At 38.0% G+C, this 24,687-nt stretch overlaps 1 long non-coding RNA gene across 1 annotated transcript in view; it reads left to right on the top strand.

The window, feature by feature from the left end:
• The first annotated feature begins 201 nt into the window (after positions 1–201).
• Positions 202–24,687, top strand: part of LOC309813200 — an 85,516-nt gene continuing 61,030 nt past the window's right edge. Inside the window, exon 1 of the long non-coding RNA XR_014295453.1 lies at positions 202–424. This is a non-coding gene — a long non-coding RNA (uncharacterized lncRNA). The remainder of the gene's footprint in view (positions 425–24,687) is intronic.

The raw sequence follows: 24,687 nt of genomic DNA, 5'->3' as shown, positions 1-24,687 counted from the left end.
GAAGCGGTGACAAGGAATTCGTGGGTGACGTCACTGAGAGCGCTTTCCGTGCAGTGATCTGTGTGAAAGCCTGAAAAAACTGATTGAACTGGTTCAGAGGGCAAGTGAAGAGTATTAACACAAACAATGCTTAGAGGAGGTTTGCTTCAAGGAGAGCAGAAAAGTGAAGCTCCAGGGGGAAGAAGCAATGGGATCAAGGGAGACTGTTTTAAGGTGGGAGAGACGCCCGGTAGTTTTACACAGCTGGGAGCAATCTAGATGAAAGCGACGCACTGATGACGTAAAAGGGAGAGAGACGCGAGTTGCACGGGTGGTGTTTTCAAGCAGGAGAGCGAGGACCGGCTCTTGTGCGGGAGGGAAGGTGTTGCCTTTGCAGAGGAGCGTGGTCAGTTTATCTACAGCGACGAGAAGGAAGACAAAGAAGGTGAGTCAGCGTTGCGGTGGGACTTTGTGGAAGTTCTCTTGTTATCACTTTAATCTTCTCAAAGAAAGAAACGGCAAGGTTGTCAGCTAAGAATGAGGAGCAGGAGATGTTAGCATTTTGAGAAGGGAGGACGTGTCAGAAGGAGAGTGGGAGAGGGATGCGATGTGGTTCTAATGCCAGGAGCATGGCTTTACACCCAAAGATGGGTCAAGGAATACGAAAGTGATGGAGTCATTTTCTTCTGTGTTGTTGGACGGAAGGTGGGGACAGGATAAAGTCCTCAGCACCGGGCACGGGTTTGAGGAATGTGTTCGGGACACACCATGTTATTCATTGAGTCTTGGCAAGCTATGGTGGAGAGGGCAAACACTGGCAGGCAGAATTGGAATTGGGAGGCACGTGAAAACAATGTCTTGCTGTACTGTTCGGTCTAAGTTTGATATTGGCCTTGGACTAGTTCTTAATCCTTTGGTATATACGTGTTTGCCTTCTTGCCCTCACATCACCAGGATTTTCTCAGGGTTGGAGGTGGGGAGAAACTGTGAGAAGGTATTTGAAAGCCGTTCAACCTCTTCAGAGAACAGCTGCTGTAAATCACCAAGTAGCGTTCCAGAATTAATACCAGTAGGGTTGGGGAAACATGTCTTTTAAAGTGAGGATGTTTGTAATCTCGTGGTCACCCTGTGTTGAATAATAGATAGGTGCCTATCCCTTCAGCAAAGAAAATGAGATGAAAATGCTTTTTTCCAAAGTTACGCATTTTCAGAAGAGGACTGAGCCATCAGCACCTCACCATCCTTGCATAAAGGAAGGCTCAACAGGATCAATTAAGCTCACCTGTTGACTCATCCTATTAAAATGCCTCTAGGCCTCTAGGAAAAGCTGAGCCCACAATGCACCGTCGTCAAAGAGAAAATTGATGGATGTAAATAGACCAACCAAATTGGGTCTGAGAGGCAAGACTAGAGATTGGAAGAACTTATTTGAAAATTATGTAAAACTGATGTTAAAAAGGAACTGACTGCATCTTTCTATGTGTTCCCTTATGTCCTTTATAAAAAAAAAAAAGTGCTTTTCTTACCTCACACCTTATAATGTATGTATCCAAACAAGCTCGTTTCCTTCACAGTAGTTGCCTTTGAAGCTTAGCATTTATCTGTCCTAGTGATGTTCACATGAGATGCTGTCATAATGTACGTGGCATCCTTTTGCACCTGCCAGCTTCCCAGTACATCTCCTTCTAGGGGGATTTAATTTCAAGGAGAAGCTACCAGCTGTTCTGAGTCAAAGCTAACAAATAACATGGCTCATCAGATAGGGGATCTGAAACTTTAACAAGAGGCCTGGGCTTCCCTGGTGGCGCAGTGGTTGAGAGTCCGCCTGGGGCTTCCCTGGTGGCGCAGTGGTTGAGAGTCCGCCTGCCGATGCAGGGGACACGGGTTCGTGCCCCGGTCCGGGAAGGTCCCACATGCCGCAGAGCGGCTGGGCCCGTGAGCCATGGCCGCTGAGCCTGTGCATCCAGAGCCTGTGCTCCGCAACGGGAGAAGCCACAACAGTGAGAGGCCCGCGTACCGCAAAAAAAAAAAAAAAAAAAGCATCTGCCTGCCAATGCTGGGGATAGGGGTTCGAGCCCTGGTCTGGGAAGATCCCATATGCTGCGGAGCAACTAAGCCCGCAAGCCACAACTACTGAAGCCCCCGCACCTAGAGCCCGTGCTCTGCAATAAGAGAAGCCACTGCAATGAGAAGCCCGTGCACCACAAGGAAGAGTAGCCCCCACTCGCTGCAACTAGAGAAAGCCTGCGTGCAGCAACAAAGACCCAACACAGCCAAAAATAAGTAAATAAAATAAATAAATTTTTTTAAAAAAGAAGAGGCCTGATTTTCTAATACAGAATGTAAATTAAATCTACAATTTTCAAAGTTGACTAGAGATGGGAAATCAGCTCTAGAATATAATTGTAGCCTCCTACAACTAGATTTCCCCCTGATTAGAAATAGCTTTATATCATTTCTTCTGCTTATTATTTAAACTTTATACAGAAAACATACAGATCAAGTGTAATCGCACTGCTGAGAGGTACCTGTGATTTATAGTTTTGTGTATATCTTTCTTAATTTTTCCTTGTTCCTACAGAGTTCAAAATGAGGAATTTTCTTTTGTAACTGGGATTATTATGATAATTTATCTTGTCATTTATGTAAAATGAGTGCCATTCTGTGTCAAATGTAGAACTAGACATCATTTTTAATGGCAGCACAGTATTGTGCTGTAGGGAGGATTCGTAATTTAACCAGCCCGCTCCTGATGGGCGCTTAAGTGGTATCCAAAATGTTGCTACTGTAAACATTACTAGGAACATTTCTGTCCTTCCCAATTCTGTTATTTACAAAAAGGCCTTAACCTGTTCTTCCTACTCACTAAGCCTCCCTCAGGCTTTCTTTTTGAGGTAACATGTTTTTGAAGGATGTCTAACTTACAGGGTTTCCATAGTCATCTTTTTTTAAAATAGATTTATTTTATTTATTTTTTTATTTTTGGCTGTGCTGCGTCTTTGCTGCGCGCGGGCTTTCTCTAGTTGCGGTGAGCAGGGGCTACTCTTCATTGCGGTGCATGGGCTTCTCATTGTGGTGGCTTCTCTTGTTGCAGAGTACGGATTCTAGGCACGCAGGCTCAGTAGTTGTGGCACATGGGCTCAGAAGTTGTGGCTCACGGGCTCTAAAGCGCAGGCTCAGTAGTTGTGGCATACAGGCTTAATTGCTCCGTGGCATGTGGGATCTTCCTGGATCAGGGCTTGAACCCGTGTCCCCTGCCTTGGCAGGCGGATTCTTAACCACTGCGCCACCAGGGAAGCCATAGTCATCATTTTTAATACCAAAGTTCAAATACAAATGACCTGTTCTGTGGCCAGCCTTGGTGTGGACATTGGGGATTCTAATCTCAATGTCGTCCTCTTGGCCAGGAGAGGACAAATTTTGTTATCACCTAAGTCACAGTTCTAGCCAGCTGTCCCCATGGGAATCCCGGGGGACACATTTGAACATGTGTCACTGTGTAATGCTGTGCTCTCTGGGCTCACATGGTAGAGTGATACACTTAGTCTGAGAAAAAATAGAGGAAACTGCTTACACATCGTCTCATTCATCCTCTGCGTTCTGTAAACAAGATGACCAGGTTTCAGGAAGGTGAAGTCATACCGCCACCGTGTGTAGCAGTACCTCATTGAACTGGAGATCCAGGTTCACACCTTGTTTGGATTCCCTGGAACCCTGGTTAATAGCATTCTGTGAGCGCATTAGTCAAAGTCTAAGACTCAGTTTTGGAAAATGGAGTTCCAATACTTAACTCATAGGATTATTTCAAGACCATGGACTATAGTGACTTCTCAACAGTTTTCTTTCCCCGCAGTAGTGGGACAGTACTAGTTGTTGACGTCACAGTTGCTGTTGATATTGTTGTTGATATAGAAGTAGCTGCTGTTGGGGTAGAATTTGGGCAGAATTCAGGCTAGATTCCCTATTGAGTATTTCTTTCATTTTACCTGTCTTAATAAAGTTCCCAATTCATTATTTTGAACCCTACATACAAGGTAGAATTCTCTCTGAGATCTGTGTGTGTGCTCCTATGGGGATAGTTATCCTCATTTTTTTCTATGATGGAGGAGAGCAAAATCACACCTACTTGTAGTTCAAATCACATCCTTGGTTGTCAGTTTCCCCCAACCCCAGGGAAACTTGCGTTTGGTTGAAGCTACTGGAGTGGCCATATGTTTAAAGAAGGAAGTGAAAATTATGTTTACGACACTAATTTTTTCTATTTCATTTTTCTGTTTGCTTTTCTTGACACCGTGAATTCCTTTGGCAAAGTGTATGTGGCTTTAAATTTTTAAAAGGAAGGGAGGAGAAAAAAGTGTCCACAAGCAGGCAATCAATTATAATTCTCACGAATATAACAAGTGGATCACATCTGAGGTTACATTTTCAAGTCTCGTGTATGGATTTATTCATTGACTCCCCACTGACTTAATAAGTATCACACCGATAAATTACAACACATAACATTTTTTTTTAATTAAGGGCTAGACATCCACTAGGGATGCTCAAAATCAAATTATTTTTTTTCTTATGACCATATTCAGATAACCATTCTGAAGGAGAAAATAATTAACTAACCTGATAAGAAGGCTTGCAGAACTACCATACAACTATTTTCATTTGGAATGTTCGTGCCTGAGCTTCCTCGAATTCATCTGCAGTGATTCAGCATCCAAAATGGTTGTAAGCAATGGCGCCAGCGTTTGTTTAATGTTCATTACATGCTGCACACTGTGCTAGGGGTTTTCCCTTATGCTCTGTGTCAGTCTGGAACAGTGGTTTTAAGCTGGGCATGATTTGACCCCCAAGAGGTACATGGTGATATTTTTGGTTGTCACAACTGGAGTGAGTGCTCCGGGATCTAGTGGGTAGAGGTCGGGGATGCTCCTGAACATTCTATCAACAAGAAATTGCACTCACTTTTTCCCATTAAAATAAATATTTTTTAAGCTATTAAAATGCAGTACATCTTTGGCATGTCATATAAACAGTTTTAATGATACAATGAAATATAAAAATATATGGAATATTTGAAAATTTAGAAAGAAACTAAATAAACAAATCTATTTGACTTGCATTCCACTAAGCTTCCTAGATGTTTAATTTTTTTATTAGAGTATGGCTGATTTACAGTGTTGTGTTAGTTAGTTTCTGCTGTACAGCAAAGTGAGTCAGTTATACATACACATATATCCACTCTTTTTTAGATTCTATACGCACATAGGTCATTACAGAATACTGAATAGAGTTCCCTGTGCTACACAGTAGGTTCTTATTAGTTATCTATTTTATATGTAGTAGTGTGTGTATGTCAATCCCAATCTCCCAATTTATCCCTCTCCTGCTTCCCCCTTGGTAACCATAAGTTTGTTTTCTATATCTGACTCAATTTCTGTTTTATAAATAAGTTCATTTGTACCATTTTTTTTAGATTCCACATATAAGCAGTATCATATGATATATGTCTTTGTCTGACTTACTTCATTTATATGACAATCTCTAGGTCCATCCATGTCACTGCAAATGGCAATATTTCATTCTTTTTTATGGCTGAGTAATATTCCATTGTATATATGTACCACATCTTCTTTATCCATTCCTCTGCCAGTGTACATTTAGGTTGCTTCCATGTCCTGGCTATTGTAAATAGTGCTGCAATGAACATTATAGTTTTCTCCAGGCATATGCCCAGTAGTGGAATTGCTGGGTCATCTGGTAGTTCTATTTTTAGTTTTTTAAGGAACCTCCATACTGTTCTCCATAGTGACTGTACCAATTTACATTCCCACCAACAGTGTAGGAGTGTTCCTTTTTCTCCACACCCTCTTCAGCATTTATTGTGTGTAGATTTTTTTGATGATGGCCATTCTAAAAGTGTGAGGTGATACCTCAATGTAGTTTGAGTTTGCATTTCTCTAATAATTAGTGATGCTGAGCATCTTTTCATGTGCCTTTTGGCCATCAGTATGTCTTCTGTGGAAAAATGTCTCTTTAGATCTTCCGCCCCTAGATGTTAAATTATTTAACACACACAACAACCCTTTTGAGGAAATGTTGCTCATATGAATACTAATCTCAGATAAGCAGCCCTGAAATCCAGTTGTCTAGGGAACTGCCATCCAGAAAAGCTGAGGAGCTTGCACAGAGTCTCATGGCTAGGAAGTGGCAGAGTCAGGACTCACACAGAGAACTGAGTATCCACACGTCTCAATATAAATGTATCCCACCAGATTCCCTTGGCCTCTGCCTTCTCTCCCTGATCCAGATGTTCACATCTCCTCTCCCTCTCAGCAACAACCCATCCAGAGGTCCCTGCCCAGCCTTGAACCAGATACCCAAGATGAACAACCCAGAGTCACAATCTTTATCTGAATAATAGACTTCCAATCCATTTGTTGCAGTTGGAGATAAATGACCATTTCTAACTTTTTGTAGGAGGAGATATTGCTACTATTTACAATTCCTGACTATCTTCTTAGAGGGCATAACTCAAGGAAAGTCTCTGAGCTAGTTCTGAATGTAAGAAAGCGCACAAATATCAGAGAGAGTGCCCAAAACTATACTTCTGATACCTTTCCCCGATGATTCTAATACTCACAAAGTTTGAGGCTCACTTTTCCAGGAGGAGAGAGGAACATGTATCCTGGTAAATTATGGTGTAGCCAGATAAATTACTGTGTACCCAGCCAAATGTTAAAATAGAGAAAATGCCTATTTAAATTCTATTTAGCTTTCAAAGCTGAATTCCTTGTGCTCTATGAAGGGTTTTTTGGCTGCCCAGAATACATTGATCTCCAAAAATACTCATATAAACATAATTGTCTCTAACTGTTTCTGAGTATAACGTTTTTCTTTTTCCATCTCGATGGAATCCCTCTGAGGATCATGATCTTGTATTCCCCAGAGTAAATAGACTAATCTACTGAAAGCTCAGTCAGCCAGTAATCGTGGGCTGAGTGGCTATTGAATGGAGTAAGTTGTATTCCTCTGTCAAGGTCCAGGGAGGGGAAATCAAGATAGAACCTAACTGAAAGAAAAATAAAAAATACTTCCTAAACACTGAAATTTGTTTCCATCCAAAATATGAGCTCACCTGGCCCAATCCCCTCAAGGTGATTAGCCCAGTCCTAATATTTTTGAAGTTCTTTTACTAGGGTAGATTCTTTTCCTTTTGAGAGGTTGCCAAAGAAAAATTAGCAGAACCAATCACCAATTTCTTGCAAATTTTGCTGACATGACAATCAAAATAGAAACTGCTGAGGTGTCATGCGTCCGAGGACAAGGAACAGAGACCATGGGAGAACACATCCATGTCCTGAGATCCTCCATAATCACTTGGAATTTATCAGAGATATTGTAGTAACTACAGGCCCACTTACTAGGACATAAGTCAGGGTAAACACTCCATCTAGGGTCTTTAGGACAGCTAATGCCAAAGCTTGTTTGGATATGTGTGTGTCTATTATTTTAGCAGTCTTCAAGGCCTGTCTCACATAGGAGGTAGTGCAGATATCAAGATGATTGTCTGCCATCCTATAGAAAAATCCTCACCAAGAAAAAAACATACCTTGTGTTAAGAGAGAGTTGTGCACGTGCTCGTGGCTCCTACCTGTCTGGTTAGATCTCTGACACAGGAGGGAAAAATTGACTTATTTAGAGTTACCACCATGATTTGCACAGAGCAATTTGACCATGGTCAAGTTTTTTTCTACACTAACACTTCAAATAGGCAGTTAAGCAATTATTCCCTTATCTGATCCATTCAGGGAGATAGTCCACTCAATACAGCCCAAAAATGAATTTTGGAAGGTAGAATATAAATACCAATGATTAAAAAAAGGACATATAAGATACTATTTCAGAATAATACAGCATTTTGCTATGTTTTAATTTTTTGCCTATTGCATAAGCAACCCCAAATTAATCTTCAAACCATATTAAAACAATCCTTCCATCATTACCAACCAATCCCACCCCCCAGCCCAGTACACACGTATAAGATTTGAGCACAAAGTATGCAAGTTGTATGCAAATTTTTAAATTGTGGGTGTGTTACACTTGCAAATAAGGAATCCGACAAGTTACCAATTTGCATTTTGTGAACTGCCTACAGCTACAGTTCCCAGAACTGATGAGATGTTCAGACCCTAATACACTTTTTTTCATAATAAGGAGGTAAAAAATGGGAAAAAATACAAAAGGAAAGATTTTATTACAAATTTCTTTCCAGCAGTTTGGTCAGGTTTAGAAATGTTTTATTAAAAGATAGGCAGCCAGAGTCTGTGATAGGGAAAAGGGTGGATGATTTTTCCAAGGCAAATGTATTCTACTTTTTCCCCTTCTTGTTCACTGTAGTACCCAAATACCAACACTTTTATCAGTATGTGGCTGGTAAATCCAACAGGAATGTCAAATTGAGAAAATTACTCTGTTCAATATTTTGTTATTGGCAGTGATCCTTAGGATCAAATACATGAGTGATGTTAGGAGTAATTCTTTAGATGGCTGAAATAAATGTTAACTCAGGATGAACAGTTAGGAGAGAGCATGATGCATGACCCATCAGGCAAAGCCACAAGAGAGAAGTTGACTTGGACCTCATCTAGGGTCCCTAGACAGGACCTCAAAGTAGAGATTTTGCTAGAAATGAGATAATACCAAAAAAAAAAAAAAAAAGGTAGTCCTTTTGGGCACACTTTGGGTTTTGCTGACAAATGTTTATTTCAGTTTTCCAAGCACTGCCCAGATGTCTGTGCTGGTATATTGGGTAATATCTGGCTCGAAACTCACAGGCAGACAAATATGTCTTCTTGAGGTTCCTTCTAGGCCAGTGAGAGTTCAGGCTGACATAACCGAGCCACAGGAGAAGGACTTAGTCCTTCCATGCCGAAAGGAGAATTGCACTATTTCTCTCAAGCTTATCAAGAAAAATCCCCTCACTTCATCTTTGACCTCGTGATATTTCTCAGTTTTACCGCATTTCCTTATTTACTGTTTATACTCATGAAATTCCAAGCAATCACTGAATAGCTGTCCAATGAGAGGAGATAAAACCTTAGAAATTACTATCTAAGGGCTAAAATATAAGAATGGTATTTCTGAACAAACTGTGAGAAACTTGCATACAGATGGAATGTTACTTTTTATGCATGGAGACATCAGGCAAACCAAGATCAAGTGAACGGAAATGTCTTAAAGTAACAGTGTTTGTAATTTATTATCTCCTGTATTTCAAGCTAATTATCTTTGAGGTGAAAAACTAGAAAGACTTAATCTGTTTTTGAAGTTCAGCCCCATCAAATTAGGCAGAATGTATATGGAGCTTCTTGCTGATGGAACTAGGATCCAGCAGTTATTTAAAAATTAATAGCAACTACCTTTGTAATATTTTACTCTTTGGCAAATTTCATTTATTGATTCCTTAGAGGCTTATAATTGTTCTAACTCTCTAGGGAACCAGCTTTGTGTGCCACTGAACTAACGCCTTCAATTTAAAATCAGGAAAGGAAAATGGAGACTTTATTTTAATGGTGTCATTTTTAGGTAAAATGTGTAATGTATGCAAAAATCTTACATACATAGTTATTAAGGCATTAAATGGTAGTGACTAAAAGTTGAAGTCTGGAATAAGTTAGACATGGAATACAATAGCAGTTCTGGGCTTCTGTTTACTGTTTGAGCAAGTTTCTTATCCCCTCCAGCCTGTTTTGTGATCAGTAAAATGGGAATGATACAAACTTTCTAATAGGGTTGTTGCAGGTAATAAGTGCCTGGCATACAAATAAGCAAGCGTGTATGAGTAATGTTCTCTTATTTCAAGAGTGTTTACCTTCCGATAAAGGAGAGGGAGACTAAATTATTGAACACCTAACTCTATGTAACAGTAAAATAGGGGTTATGGCCCTCTTTGTAAATGAGAATAACGAAAAGCAAAGAGATCAATTATGCGGCTGCCCTTGGTCTCACAGCTACCCTTTGGTCAAATCGGAATTTGAACTAAAGTTATTGGACACCAAACCCCTGGGCTCTTATCCAGTACCATGCACTGATGGGTGCTCAGTGGTCCTTTTGGGGGTTTTTGGAAAGCAAACAGTGGCAAGGATTCAGGAAACCAGGGCCCTGAAAAAAAGGCTACTTCACTTTCTCAGGGCCACCCAGTGACAATACCAAAACTGAGACCAACTTTCTGATTCCTGCCCGTGGGGCTTTCAAATCTCCCTGGCTAGGTCTCGGAGCTTGCAGTCCCCATAATACAAAACTTTTTGGGTCCTTAAAATCAATGTCCTTTCTCATTTATATAAGCCTACTTATACACTTAATTGTCATTCCTATAGTTAGGAATGATCTTTATTTAAAGTATGAGCCATGCTTTCCTAAGTGATGATCCCATCTATGTGAACTCAACATAACAGCTCTCTGTATTTTTTAAAAATCTCTCTGAGAAGTTCACATGTGTAGAGATAGAAGCTACTTCCCCTCAAACAGCTGTTGCATTGAAAAGCACTAGAATTTGAGGAGGGTTGTCTGAAAATTCATCCTTGGATTCTTTACCTAGCCATTTCAGAAACACCTGCTCTTTGGTCTCAAGAGTCTGATACAGCAAGCCCCATCTAGACATTCTCTTCATCTATTGCTATTTTAAATTTACAATTCTCTATGTCATTCTTTTGTAGTTATGAGACACTAGACACACCCTTTATGTGAGTTGACCTCAGAAGAGAAACCAGTATCAGCTAACCAAAGAACACTTTATCTTGTACTTCTTTATTCCTATTGGACCTTTCACTGTTAAGGAACCATGATTGAGTATTTAAGATCATTTCCATCATTTGTGATTGGTGAAAATCCCTGTATTCTCAACTCACTTAATAAATCTGCTGGAAAAACTATAGTCCAGTATACTCTAAACTAATGGGAGGAGAAATATAAATATTATTCCATTTGGTTAGATTAAATCTATAGTGTAGTCACAGGTGTTTAGAAAGCTTCTGGAAAACGGCTGAGTTATTGACTAAAATATAATTGATATACAAGTAGTACGTTAGTTTCACATGTACAGCATCTAAATACATTATGAAATGATCACCACAATAAGTCTAATAACCATCTGTCCCCATACAAAGTTATTACAGTTTTATTGGCCATATTCTTTTTACTGTATATTATACCCCTATGACTTATTTATTTTATAACTGGAAGCTTATACCTCTTAATTCCCTTCACCTATTTCACCCATCCTCACCCCACTCCCCTCTGGCAACCACCCATTTGTTCTCTATATCCATCAGTCTGTTTTCATTTTGTTTTGTCGGTTTGTTTTGCTTTTTAGATTTCACGTATAAGTGAGATCATATGATATTTGTCTTTCTCTGACTTACTTCTCTTAGCATAACGTCCTCCAAGTCTATCCATGTTGCAGCAAATGGCAAAATTTCCTTCTTTTTCATGGCTGAGTGGTGTTTCATTGTATACCACATGTTCTTTATCCTTTCTTCTGTTGATCCCTGTTGACTAGTGATGTTGAGTATCTTTTCATGTGCCATTTGGCCATCTGCATTTCCTCTTTGGAAAAATTTCTATTTAGTTCTTCTGCCCATTTTTTAATTGAGTTGTTGGTTTCTTTGATGTTGAGCTGTATGAGTCTATTTATATATGTTAGATATTAACCTCTTATCAGTCATATCATTTACAAATATTTTGCCTCATTCAGTAGGTTGTCTTTTTGTTTTGTCAATTGTTTCCTTTGCTGTACAAAAGCTCTTAAGTTTAACTAGGTCCCATTTGTTTATTTTTGCTTTTGTTTCCATTACTCTAGGAAATGGATCCAAAAAGAATATTGCCACAATCGATGTCAAAGAGTGTTCTGCCTATGTTTTCCTCTAAGAGTTTTACTGTATCCAGTCTTACATTAAAGTCTTTAATCCAGTTTGAGTTTATCTTTGTATATGGTATTAGAGTATGTTCTAATTTCAGTCTCTTACATGTAGCTGTTCAGTTTTCACAGCAGCAGTTATCGAAGAGACTGTCTTCTCTCCATTGTGTGTTCTTGCTTCCTTTGTCATATATTAATTGACCATAAGTGTGTGGATTTATTTTTGGACTCTCTATCTTGTTCTATTGATCTATGTACGTTTTTTGTGACAGTGTCGTACTGTTTTGATAACTAGCTTTGTATTATACTCAGAAGGCAGTGCGTGTGATTCCTCCAGCTGTGTTCTTTCTCAAGATTGTTTTGGCTGTTTGGGGTCTTTGTGTTTACATACAAATTTTAAAATTATTCTAGTTCTGTGAAAAATGCCATTGGTATTTTGATAGAGATTGCATTGAATCTGTAGATTGCCTTGGGTAGTACAGTCATTTTAACAATATTATTCTGTCAGTCCAAGAACACAGTATATCTTTCTGCTTGTGTCAGATTTAGTTTGCTCTTTTTTTTCTGGTTCCTTAAGATGTACAGTTAGGTTATTGATTTGAGATCTTCTTTAAAGTCTGACTTTATAGCTATAAATTTCCCTCTTAGCACTGCTTTGCTGCATTCCATTAGTTTTAATATGTTGTGTGTTCATTTTCATTTGTCTGTAAGTATTTTCTGATTTCTCTTGTGATTTCTTCTTTGATCCATTGGTTTTGTAAGAGCTAGGCTTTTTTCATGTTGCCCTTTATCAAACTGAAAGGATTAGCTTCAATTGCTGGTTTTCTTAGAGTTTTTATAATGAATGGATGTTGACTTTTTTATTATGAATAGGCATTAAATTTTGTCCAAAATTTATGCATATATTGAGATGATCGTGTGTCTTTTCTCCTTTATTCTACTAATACAGTGGATTGCCTTTATGATTTTCAAATGTTAAACCAAACTTGAGTTCCTCTGATAAACCCCACTTGCCCATAATATGTGATTCTTTTTTATGTATGGCTGTATTTAATTTAATAATGTTGAAGATTTTTGTGTTTTTTCTCTTAAGTGGTATGACTGTAGTTTTCTTTTTTAATGTCTTTGTCTGGTTTGGGTATTAGAATATTCCTGACCTGAAGAAGTTGGGAGGTGTTCACTACTCCTTTATTTTCTGAGGAAGTCTGTGTAGGGTTGGTTTTATTTCTTCGTTAATTGTTTGATAACATTAACCACTGATATTATCTGGACCTGGAATATAATGTGTAGAATTCCTTTAATTCCTTTAAGAGACCTATTCAGGTTATCTATTTCTTAAGTGAGCTTCGGTAGTTTGCATCTTTCAAATAACTTCTCCAGTTTTTTGATGTTATCAAATTTATTGAAATGAAGTTATTTACAATATTGCTTTATTATCCCTTTAATAATGTAGGGTTTGTAGTGCTGTCTTTGCTTTCATTCTTGCTATGGGTAATTTGTGCTTTCTCTCTTGAGGGTCATTCTGACAAGAGGTTTGTCAATTTTCTTGTTCTATTCAAAGATAGGCTTTCTTTTTTTTTTTTTAGCTTTCTGAATTCTTGCATGCTTGAACATGACTTAATTCACCCCCATACTTGATTACATAATATATGTATAGTTTCTAAGTTGTTTAACATTGCTTTTCTTCAGAAATAGGAAGGTCCTGTTGTCTTCTCTCATCCAATACTGCTGGAAGTTGACTTCCCGTCTGATTCTTGGTAGGTGACATTTTTATTCTCTGCAAGTAGAGGGGATGGTCAGTATGACAATTCCTTTCTTTGTTGACCAGCAAGTTTCTGAATTGGCATCAATTCCTTTACATTTTATACTCTTAGGTCCTTCAAAATAGAGAGAGAGCATAGAGCAGTGGTTCAGAACACAATTTATGGAGCCACACTGCCCAGTTATGAATACCACTTCCATCATTTACTTGGTTCTGTGACCTTGGGCAACTTGTATACCTCAGTTTCCCCAACTTTAAAATGGAAATGATGGTAATAATAGCACCAACTTCATAGAATCGCTAGAATGATTTAATATTTATAGATCCTTAGAATTGTAACAGGTATAGAGTAACATAGGGCTTAGCAAGCTACAACTCTTGGACCAGATCCAGCATTTGGTCTCTTTCTGTACTGCCTGTGAACTGAAAATGGTTATTAAATTTTTTTATGTTACATATATTTTATTTATTTTTAACATCTTTATTGGAGTATAATTGCTTTACAATGTTGTGTTAGTTTCTGCTGTATAACGAAGTGAAGCAGCTTTAGGTATACATATATTCCCATATCCCTCCCTCTTGCATCTCCCTCCCACCCTCACTATCCAACTCCTCTAGGTGGTCACAAAGCACCGAGCTGATCTCCCCATGCAATGTAGCTGCTGGGAAGCTAGCTACCTAATTTATATTTGGTAGTGTGTATATGTCAATGCTATCTCTCACTTCATCCCAGCTGACCCTTCCCCCTTCCCATGTCCTTAAGTCCATTCTGTACATCTGCATCTTTATTCCTGTCCTGCCCCTAGGTTCTTCAGAACCATTTTTTTATTTTTTAGGTTTCATTATATATGTATTAGCATATGGTATTTGTTTTTCTCTTTCTGACTTACTTCACTCTGTATGACAGACACTAGGTCCATCCACCTCACTATACATAACACAATTTCATTTCTTTTTATGGCTGAGTAATATGCCATTGTATATATGTGCCACATCTTCTTTATCCATTCATCTGTCAATGGACATGTAGGTTGCGTCCATGTCCTGGCTGTTGTAAATAGTGCACAGTGAACATTGTGGTACATGACACTTTTTGAATTATGGCTTTCTCAGGGTATATGACCAGTAGTGGGGTTGTTGGGTCATATGGTAGTCCTATTTTTAGTTTTTTAAGTAACCTCCATACTGTTCTCCATAGTGGCTGTATCAATTTACATTCCCACCAACAGTGCAAGAGGGTTCCCTTTTCTCCACACACTCTCCAGCATTTATTGCTTGTAGATTTTTTGATGATGGCCATTCTGACTGGTGTGAGGTGATACCTCATTGTAGTTTTGATTTGCATTTCTCTAATGATTAGTGATGTTGAGCATCCTTTCATGTGTTTGTTGGCAATCTGTATATCTTCTTTGGAGAAATGTCTATTTAGGTCTTCTGCCCGTTTTTGGATTGGGTTGTTTGTTTTTTGGATATGGAGCAGCATGAGCTGCTTGTAAATTTTGGAGATTAATCCTTTGTCAGTTGCTTCGTTTTCAAATATTTTCTCCCATCCTGAGGGTTGTCTTCTCATCTTGTTTATGGTTTCCTTTGCTGTGAAAAAGCTCTTACCTTTCATTAGGTCACATCTGTTTATTTTTGTTTTTATTTCCATTTCTCTAGGAGGTGGGTCAAAAGAGATCTTGCTGTGATTTATGTCAGAGTGTTCTTCCTATGTTTTCCTCTAAGAGATTTATAGTGTCTGGCCTTACATTTAAGTCTTTAATCCATTTTGAGTTTATTATTGTGTATGGTGTTAGGGAGTATTCTAATTTCATTCTTTTACATGTAACTGTCCAGCTTTCCCAGCACCACTTATTGAAGAGGCTGCCTTTTCTCCATTGTATATTCTTGTCTCCTTTATCAAAAATAAGGTGACCATATGTGCGTGGGCTTATCTATGGGCTTTCTATCCTGTTCGTTGATCTGTATTTCTGTTTTTGTGCTAGTACCATACTGTCTTGATTACTGTAGCTTTGTAGTATAGTCTGAAGTCCGGGAGCCCAATTCCTCCAGCTCCGGTTTTCTTTCTCAAGATTGCTTTGACTATTCAGGGTCTTCTGTGTTTCCATACAAATTGTGAAATTTTTTGTTCTAGTTCTGTGAAAAATGCCATTGGTAGTTTGATAGGGATTGCACTGAATCTGTATATTGCTTTGGGTAGTATAGTCATTTTCACAGTGTTGATTCTTCCAATCCAAGGACATGGTATATCTCTCCATCTGTTTGTATCATGTTTAATTTCTTTCATCAGTGTCTTATTATTTTCTGCATACAGGTCTTTTGTCTCCTTAGGTAGGTTTATTCCTAGGTATTTTATTCTTTTTGTTGCAGTGGTAAATGGGAGTGTTTCCGTAATTTCTCTTTCAGATATTTCATCATTAGTGTACAGGAATGCAAGAGATTTCTGTGCATTAATTTTGTATCCTGCTACTTTACCAAATTCATTGATTAGCTCTAGTAGTTTTCTGGTAGCATCTTTAGGATATTCTATGCATAATATCATGTCATCTGCAAACAGTGACAGCTTTACTTCTTCTTTTCCAATTTGGATTCCTTTTATTTCTTTTTCTTCTCTGATTGCTGTGACTAAAACTTCCAAAACTATGTTGAATAATAGCGGTGAGAGTGGGCAACCTTGTCTTGTTCCTGATCTTAGAGGAAGTGGTTTCAGTTTTTCACCATTGAGAATGATGTTAGCTGTGTGTTTGTCATATATGACCTTTATTATGTTGAGGTAACTTCCCTCTATGCCTACTTTCTGGAGAGTTTTTATCATAAATGGGTGTTGAAATTTGTTGAAAGCTTCTTCTGCATCTATTGAGATGATCGTATGGTTTTTACCCTTCAGTTTGTTAATATGGTGGATCACATTGATTGAATTGTGTATATTGAAGAATTCTTGCCTTCCTGGGATAAACCCCACTTGATCATGGTGTATGATCCTTTTAATGTGCTGTTGGATTCTGTTTTCTTGTATATTGTGGAGGATTTTTGTATCTAAGTTGCATCTAAGTGATATTCGACTGTACTTTTCTTTCTTTGTGACATCTTTCTCTGGTTTTGGTATTCAGGGTGATGGTGACCTCGTAGAATGAGTTTGGGACTGTTCCTCCCTCTGCTCTATTGTGGAAGAGTTTGAGAAGGATAGGTGTTAGCTCGTCTCTAAATGTTCAATAGAATTCACCTGTGAAGCCATCTGGTCCTGGGCTTTTGTTTGTTGGAAGATTTTTAATCACAGATTCAAATTCAGTGCTTGTGATTAGTCAGTTCATATTTTCTATTTCTTCCTGGTTCAGTCTCAGAACGTTGTGCTTTTCTAAGAATTTGTCCATTTCTTCCTAAGAATTTGTCCATTTCTTCCAGGTTGGCCACTTTATTGGCATATAGTTGCTTGTAGTAATCTCTCATGATCCTTTGTGTTGATGCAGTGCCAGTTATAACTTCTCCTTTTTCATTTCTAATTCTGTTGATCTGAGTCTTCTCCCTTTTTTTCTTGGTGAGTCTAGCTAGTGGTTTATCAATTTTGTTTATCTTCTCAAAGAACCAGCTTTTAGTTTTATTGATCTTTGCTATTGTTTCCTTCATTTATTTTTCATTTATTTCTGATGTGATCTTTATGATTTCTTTCCTTCTGCTAACTTTTGGGGGTTTTTGTTCTTATTTCTCTAATTGCTTTAGGTGTAAGGTTAGGTTGTTTATTTGAGATGTTTCTTGTATCTTGAGGTAGGATTGTATTGCTATAAACTTCCCTCTTAGAATTTCTTTTGCAGCATCCCATAGGTTTTGGGTCATCCTGTTTTCATTGTCATTTGTTTCTAGATGTTTTTTTTATTTCCTCTTTGATTTCTTCAGTTATCTCTTGGTTATTTAGTAGCGTATGGTTAACCTCCTTGTGTTTGTATATTTTACAGTGTTTTTCCTGTAATTGATATCTAGTTTCATAGCATTGTGGTCAGAAAAGGTACTTGATACAATTTCAGTTTTTCTTAAATTTACCAAGGTTTGATTTGTGACCCAAGATATGATCTATCCTGGAGGATGTTCCGTGAGCACTTGAGAAGAAAGCATATTCTGTTGTTTTTGGATGGAATGTCCTATAAATATCAATGGAGTCCATCTTGTTTAATGTGTCATTTAAAGGTTGTGTTTCCTTATTTATTTTCATTTTGGATGAGCTGTCCACTGGTGAAAGTGGGGGTGTTAAAGTGCCCTACTATGATTGTGTTACTGTCGATTTCCCCTTTTATGACTGTTAGTATTTTCCTTATGTATTGAGGTGCCCCTATGTTAGGTGTATAAATATTTACAGTTGTTATATCTTCTTCTTGGATTCATCCCTTGATCGTTATGTAGTGTCCTTCTTGTCTCTTGTAATAGTCTTTATTTTAAAGTCTTTTGTCTGATATGAGAATTGCTACTCCAGCTTTCTTTTGATTTCCATTTGCATGGAATATCTTTTTTCCATCCCTTCCCTTTCAGTCTGTATCTGTTCCTAGGTCTGAAGTGGGTCTCTTGTAGACAGCATATATACAGGTCTTGTTTTTGTATCCAGTCAGCCAGTCCGTGTGTTTTGGTTAGAGCTTTTAATCCAATTACATTTAAGATAATTATTCATATTTATGTTTCTTTTACCATTTTCTTGTTTGGGTTTGCTTTTGTAGGTCTTTTCCTTCTCTTGTGTTTCCTGCCTGGAAACATTCCTCTAGCATTTGTTGTACAACTTGTTTGGTGGTGCTGAATTCTCTTAACTTTTCCTTGTCTGTAAAGGTTTTAATTTCTCTGTCGATGCTTAATGAGATCCTTGCTGGGTAGAGTAATCTTGGTTGTAGGTTTTTCTCCTTCATCACTTTAAATATGTCATGCCACTCCCTTCTGACTTGCAGAGTTTCAGCTAAAAGTTCAGCTGTTAACCTTATGGGGATTCCCTTGTATGTTATTTTTTTCTTTTCCCTTGCTGCTTTTAATATTTTTTCTTTGTATTTAATTTTTGATAGTTTGAGTAACATGTGTCTGGGTGTTTTTCTCCTTGGATTTATCCTGTATGGACTCTGTGCTTCTTGGACTTCATTGACTATTTCCTTTCCCATATTAGGGAAGTTGTCAACTATAATCTCTTCAAATATTTTCTGAGACCCTTTTTCTCTTCTCCTTTTGGGAACCCTATATTTCATATGTTGGTGAGTTTAATGTTGTCTCAGAGGTCTCTGAGATTGTCCCCAATTCTTTTCATTCTTTTTTCTTTATTCTGCTCTGTGGTAGTTATTTTCAGTATTTTATCTTCCAGGTCACTTATCCGTTCTTCTGCCTCAGTTATTCTGCTATTGATTCCTTCTAGAGAGTTTTAAATTTCATTTATTGTGTTGTTCATCATTGTTTGTTTGCTCTTTAGTTCTTCTAGGTCCTTGTTAAACGTTTCTTTTATTTTCTCCATTCTATTTCCAAGATTTTGGATCATCTTTACTATCATTACTCTGAATTCTTTTTCAGGTAGACTGCCTATTTCCTCTTCATTTGTTTGGTCTGGTGGGTTTTTACCTTGCTCCTTCATCTGCTGCATATTTCTCTGTCTTTCCATTTTGCTTAACTTACTATGTTTGGGGTCTCCTTTTAGCAGGCTGCAGGTTCATAGTTCCTCTTGTTTTCAGTGTCTGCCCCCAGTGGGTATTGTTGGTTCAGTGGCTTGTGGAAGGGACTGGTGCCTGTGTTCTGGTGAATGAGGCTGGATCTTGTCTTTCTGGTAGGCAGGGCTGCATCCAGTGGTGTGTTTTTGGGTGTCTGTCAGCTTATGATTTTAGGCAGCCTCTCTGCTAATGGGTGGGGTTGTGTTCCTGTCTTGCTAGTTCTTTGGCATGGGGTGTCAAGCACTGGAGCTTGCTGGCCTTTGGGTGGAACTGGGTCTTAGTGTTGAGATGGAGATCTCTGGGAGAGCTCTCACTGATTGATATTCCATGGGGCTGGGAGTCCAAAGTCCTGAACTCGGCTCTCCCACCTCAGAGGCTCAGGCCTGACACCAGGTTGGAGCTCCAAGACCCTGCCAGCCATATGGCAGTTCAGTGGTTTATTACCAAGTATATTAAGGCACAGGAACCAACAGCCAGATGAAGAGATTCATTGGGTGAGGTTGAGAACAAAGGAACTTCAGTCCTCTTGGAGTTTGGAGCCCAGCATGGTGGCACGTGGAGGCATTCTGCTTCACCAACCTGGAAGCTCTCTGAAACCCTTCCTTTTGGATTTTAATGGTGGCTCCACTCCAAAGATAGGCTTTTGATTATATTAGTTTTCTCTATTATTTTTTGGTTTCCTGATCATTTGTTTTTGTTTTTGTTTGGTTGGGTTTTTTGTTTTGTTGTGTTTTGGGGGATTTGGAGTTTTTTTCTTAAACATAGTCTTTATTTGTTTGGTTATTTTTTGGCCGATCCATGCAGCTTGTGGGATCTTAGTTCCCTGACCAGGGATCGAACCCCAGGCCCTTGGCAGTGTAAGTGTGGAGTCCTAACCACTGGACCACAAGGGAATTCCCAGTTTCCTGTATCATTGCTGTCTTTTTCTTCTTAGTTACCCTCTTCCTTCTACATATTTGGGTATTATTTAATATCCACTCTACCTTTTCCCTGACTGTGCAGCCCTTTAGAGCTGCAGATTATTGTGGAGAAAGTCTCCTGTTAGAATCACCAGTTCCTCGGGCTCTCCATTCTCCTGAGAGCTTTTCAGAGTTGAAGGGCATTGTTTCTGTTATCTGCGTAATTCTCTGCCTTCTCAGTTTTCCTTTCAGTTTTTGCCAGCTAATTTCTTACTCTTCTGCTTCTCTTTGTTGTTTTAAGAAATTTATTTTATAATTTATCCTGCATTTTTGGTTGTTTTTAATAGTAGGATTTGTCTAGAAAAGCTAGCCTTCTGTTACCAGCAGTTGGATCCCTAGTAGTTTTTCCACTTTGGAGGGCCATTGTCTCAAAGGCATTTGTGGCCCTTTCATTCCCATCTTCTCATATTCCATCAGAACTTTGATGACTGTGCTAGTTTCGGGACAATTAGGTTGAATTCAGTCTTCTGTGTCTCACATTTTTATTTTACATTTTTGGGAAAAAGTAATATTTTTATTTCCCGAGAGACCATACATGAAACTGTTCTCTTGATTCTAAACATAATAACTCTTGAACATTTTTTAAAAGAATGAAGAGAAAATGTCTATATCTCTTCATCCTAAAGAAAACTGCAAAGAATATAATAGTGCATTTCCTGCCAACAGGTTTTTTAATGTATTTAGATAGACAGATGCTCTGGCCACTGACTGTGTGTGTATGTGTAGGTTTTTTTTTTAACATCTTTATTGGAGTATAATTGCTTTACAATGGTGTGTTAGTTTCTTCTGTATAACAAAGTGAATCAGCTATATGTATACACGTATCCTCTCCCTCTTGTGCCTCCCTCCCACCCTCCCTATCCCACCCCTCTAGGTGGTCACAAAGCACAGAGCTGTTCTCCCTGTGCTATGCAGCTGCTCCGCATGTCCTCGGGTCCATTCTCTATGTCTCCATCTTTATTCTTGTCCTGCCCCTAGGTTCATCAGAATTTTTTTTTTTTTTTAGATTCCATATATATGCGTTAGCATATGGTATTTGTTTTTCTCTTTCTGACTTACTTCACTCTGTATGACAGACTTTAGGTCCATCCACCTCACTACAAATAACTCAATTTCATTTCCTTTTATGGCTGAGTAATATTCCATTGTATATATGTGCCACATCTTCTTTATCCATTCATCTGTTGATGGACACTTAGGTTGCTTCCATGTCCTGGCTATTGTAAATAGTGCTGCAGTGAACATTGTGGTATATGTCTCTTTTTGAATTATGGTTTCTCAGGGTATATACCCAGTAGTGGGATTGCTGGGTTATACGGTAGTTCTATTTTTAGTTTTTTAAGTAACCTCCATACTGTTCTCCATAGTGGTTGTATTAATTTACATTCCGAACAACAGTGCAAGAGGGTTCCCTTTTCTCCACACCCTCTCCAGCATTTATTGTTTGTAGATTTTTTGACGATGGCCATTCTGACTGGTATGAGACTGACTGTGTTTAACAGGAATCATACTATTGTACCGGCACTACCGAGTAGGTTAGCCACAAGCCACATGTTGCTGTTGAGCATCTGAAATGTGGATAGTCTTTTTTGAGATGTGCTGTAAGTGGGAGATATACTCCAGATTTGCAAGTTTTATTATAAAGAAAAATAAGAGTGTAAAATATCTCATCTATAATTTTTACGTTGATCATGTGTTGAAATAGTATTTTGGCTATATGGGTTAAATAAAATAGATTATGAAAATTAAGTTCTCTCATTTTGTTTCTCTACTCTTTTATTAAGCATGGCTTCTAGGCATTGACAATTATTTACGTGACTCATATCTGTGTCTCTTATAATTCTTTTGGATGGAATTGATATATACTGTTTTATATTCTTTTTCACTCAGCTTTATAGAACAGGAAGTTTTGCATACTATACGAAATTCTTCAAAATTATTATTTTTAATCATAATTCAATATTTTATCATTTAGAGATACTATATTTATAGTATAGCATAAAGAAACTTTTAAAAATATTTTTATTTTATTGAAGTATGGTTAATTTACAGTGTTGTGTTAATTTCTGATGTACAGCAAAGTGATTCAGTTGTATATATATATAAATATATTTTTTTCATATTTTCCATTTTGGTTTAATCACAGGATATTTAATATACTTCCCTGTGCTACACAGTAGGATCTTGTTGTTTATTCATTCTATGTATAATAGTTTGCATCTGCTAATCCCAAACCCCCAATCCATCCCTCCCCCACTCCCCCTCAGCAACTACAAGGCTGTTTTCTATGTCTGTGAGTCTGTTTCATAAATAAGATCATTTGTGTCATATTTCAGATGCCACATATAAGTGATATCATATGCGATTTGTCTTTCTCTTTCTGACTTACTTCACTTAGTATAATCTCTATTTACATCCATGTCACTGCAAATGGCATTACTTCATTCTTTTTATGGCTGAGTAGTATTCCATCATATACATGTACCACATCTTGTTTATCTATTCATCTGTTAATGGACATTTAGGTTGTTTCCATGTCTTGGCTATTGTGAATAGTGCTGCTGTGAACATAGGGGTGCATGTATCTTTTTGAATTATAGTTTTGTTGAGATATATGCGCAGGAGTGGGATTGTGGGATGATATGGCAACTCTATTTTTAGTTTTTTAAGGAGCCTCCATACTGTTTTCCCTAGTAGCTGTACCTATTTATATTCCCGTGAGTAGTGTAGGGGGGCTCCTTTTCCTCCACAGCCTCTCCAGCATTTATTATTTGTGGACTTTCTGATGGATGGCCGTTCTGATTGGTGTGAGGTGATACCTTGCTGTAGTTTTGATTTGCATTTCTCTAATAATTAGAGATGTTGAGCATCTTTTCATTTGCCTATTTGGCCATCTGTCTTCTTTGGAGAAATGTCTATTTAGGTCTTCTGCCCATTTTTTAATTGGGTTGTTGGGGGGGTTTTGTTGACTTGTATGAGCTGTTTGTATATTTGGGAAATTAAGTCCTTGTTAGTCACATCATTTGCAAATATTCTCTCCCAGTCCATAAGTTGTCTTTCCATTTTGTTTATAGTTTCCTTTGCTGTACAAAAGCTTGTAAGTTTGATTAGATTCAATTTATTTACTTTTGCTTTTATTTCTATTGCCTTGGGAGAATGACCTAAGAAAACATCGGTATGATTTATATCAGATAATGTTTTGCCTATGTTCACTTCTAGGAGTTTTATGGTGTCATGTCTTATATTTAAGTATTGAAGCCATTTTGAGTTTATTTTTGTGTATTGTGTGAGTATGTATTCTAACTTCACTGATTTATATGTGGCTGTCCAACTTTCCCAACACCATTTGCTGAAGAAACTACCTTTTTTCCATTGTGTATTCTTGCCTCCTTTTCCATTGTGTATTCTTGCCTCCTTTGTCAAAGATTAATTGACTGTACGTGTGTGGGTTTATTTCTAGGCTCTCTATTCTATTCCATTGATCCTTATGTCTTTTTTTGTTTTTGTTTTGTTGTTTTTGTGCCAATACCACGTTGGGTTTTTTGTTGTTGTTATTGTTTTTTTACACGTTGTTTTGATTACTCTAGCTTTGTAGTATTGTCTGAAGTCTGGGAGGATGATGCCTCCTTCTTTTTCTTTTTCCTCAGGATTGCTTTGGCAATTCTGGGTCTTTTATGGTTCCATTAAATATTACTTATGACATATTTTTTCTTGCAGTGGAAATTCTACTCCTGTTACTCAACAAACATTAATGACTCTATGATTCCTGTTCACATACTTCTTTCTTCATTCCTTCATTGTATTTCTTTTGTTTTCCCTTCTTGTATTCATTTACCAAATATTGTTGAGGGCCCTCGTAGGCAGGATAATGTGATGATGTAGCATTATTGCCTCTGGAGCCAGACTGCATGGGTTCAAATCTTAGCCCTGTCACTTAGTGGCTGGATTACTTTAGGCAAGTGACTTAATTTCTCTGGTCCAGGTTTCTCAATAATAACATGAAGCTTATAGTTTTATTTACCTCATATGTTGTTGTATTAAATAGAATATAATTAATTGTAACAACACATTTTGCACACCACCTAGCAAATTTTAAGTACCATGTAGGTTATAAGTTATTAATATCGATGTCTGCTACCTTGTAACAGTCTAGCAGGGAAGATGGGCACTAGACAAGTTACTACTATCATGCTCACTCTTAGGAAATCTCTGAGAGATACCCCAATGAATAAGACATATTCATTGTTCTCAAGTAGTTGACAGCCTGTTAGGGGAGAAAGACATGAAGATAAATAGTCCTAGTACCGTGGACTAAATGCTAACAGGAGTTGTATTCAAAATGCTACAGGAGGGAGGAAGGATGAGCTCAATTCCTTTGGTGGTTTGTAGAAACAGTATTTTTGAGCTGAGTCTGGA

Source organism: Mesoplodon mirus, assembly GCF_964341445.2.
Source record: "Mesoplodon mirus genome assembly, chromosome: 12".
Lineage (NCBI taxonomy): Eukaryota > Metazoa > Chordata > Mammalia > Artiodactyla > Ziphiidae > Mesoplodon > Mesoplodon mirus.
Note: the sequence above shows the minus strand (reverse complement) of the source record. Positions and strands in the feature narration are given on the sequence as shown.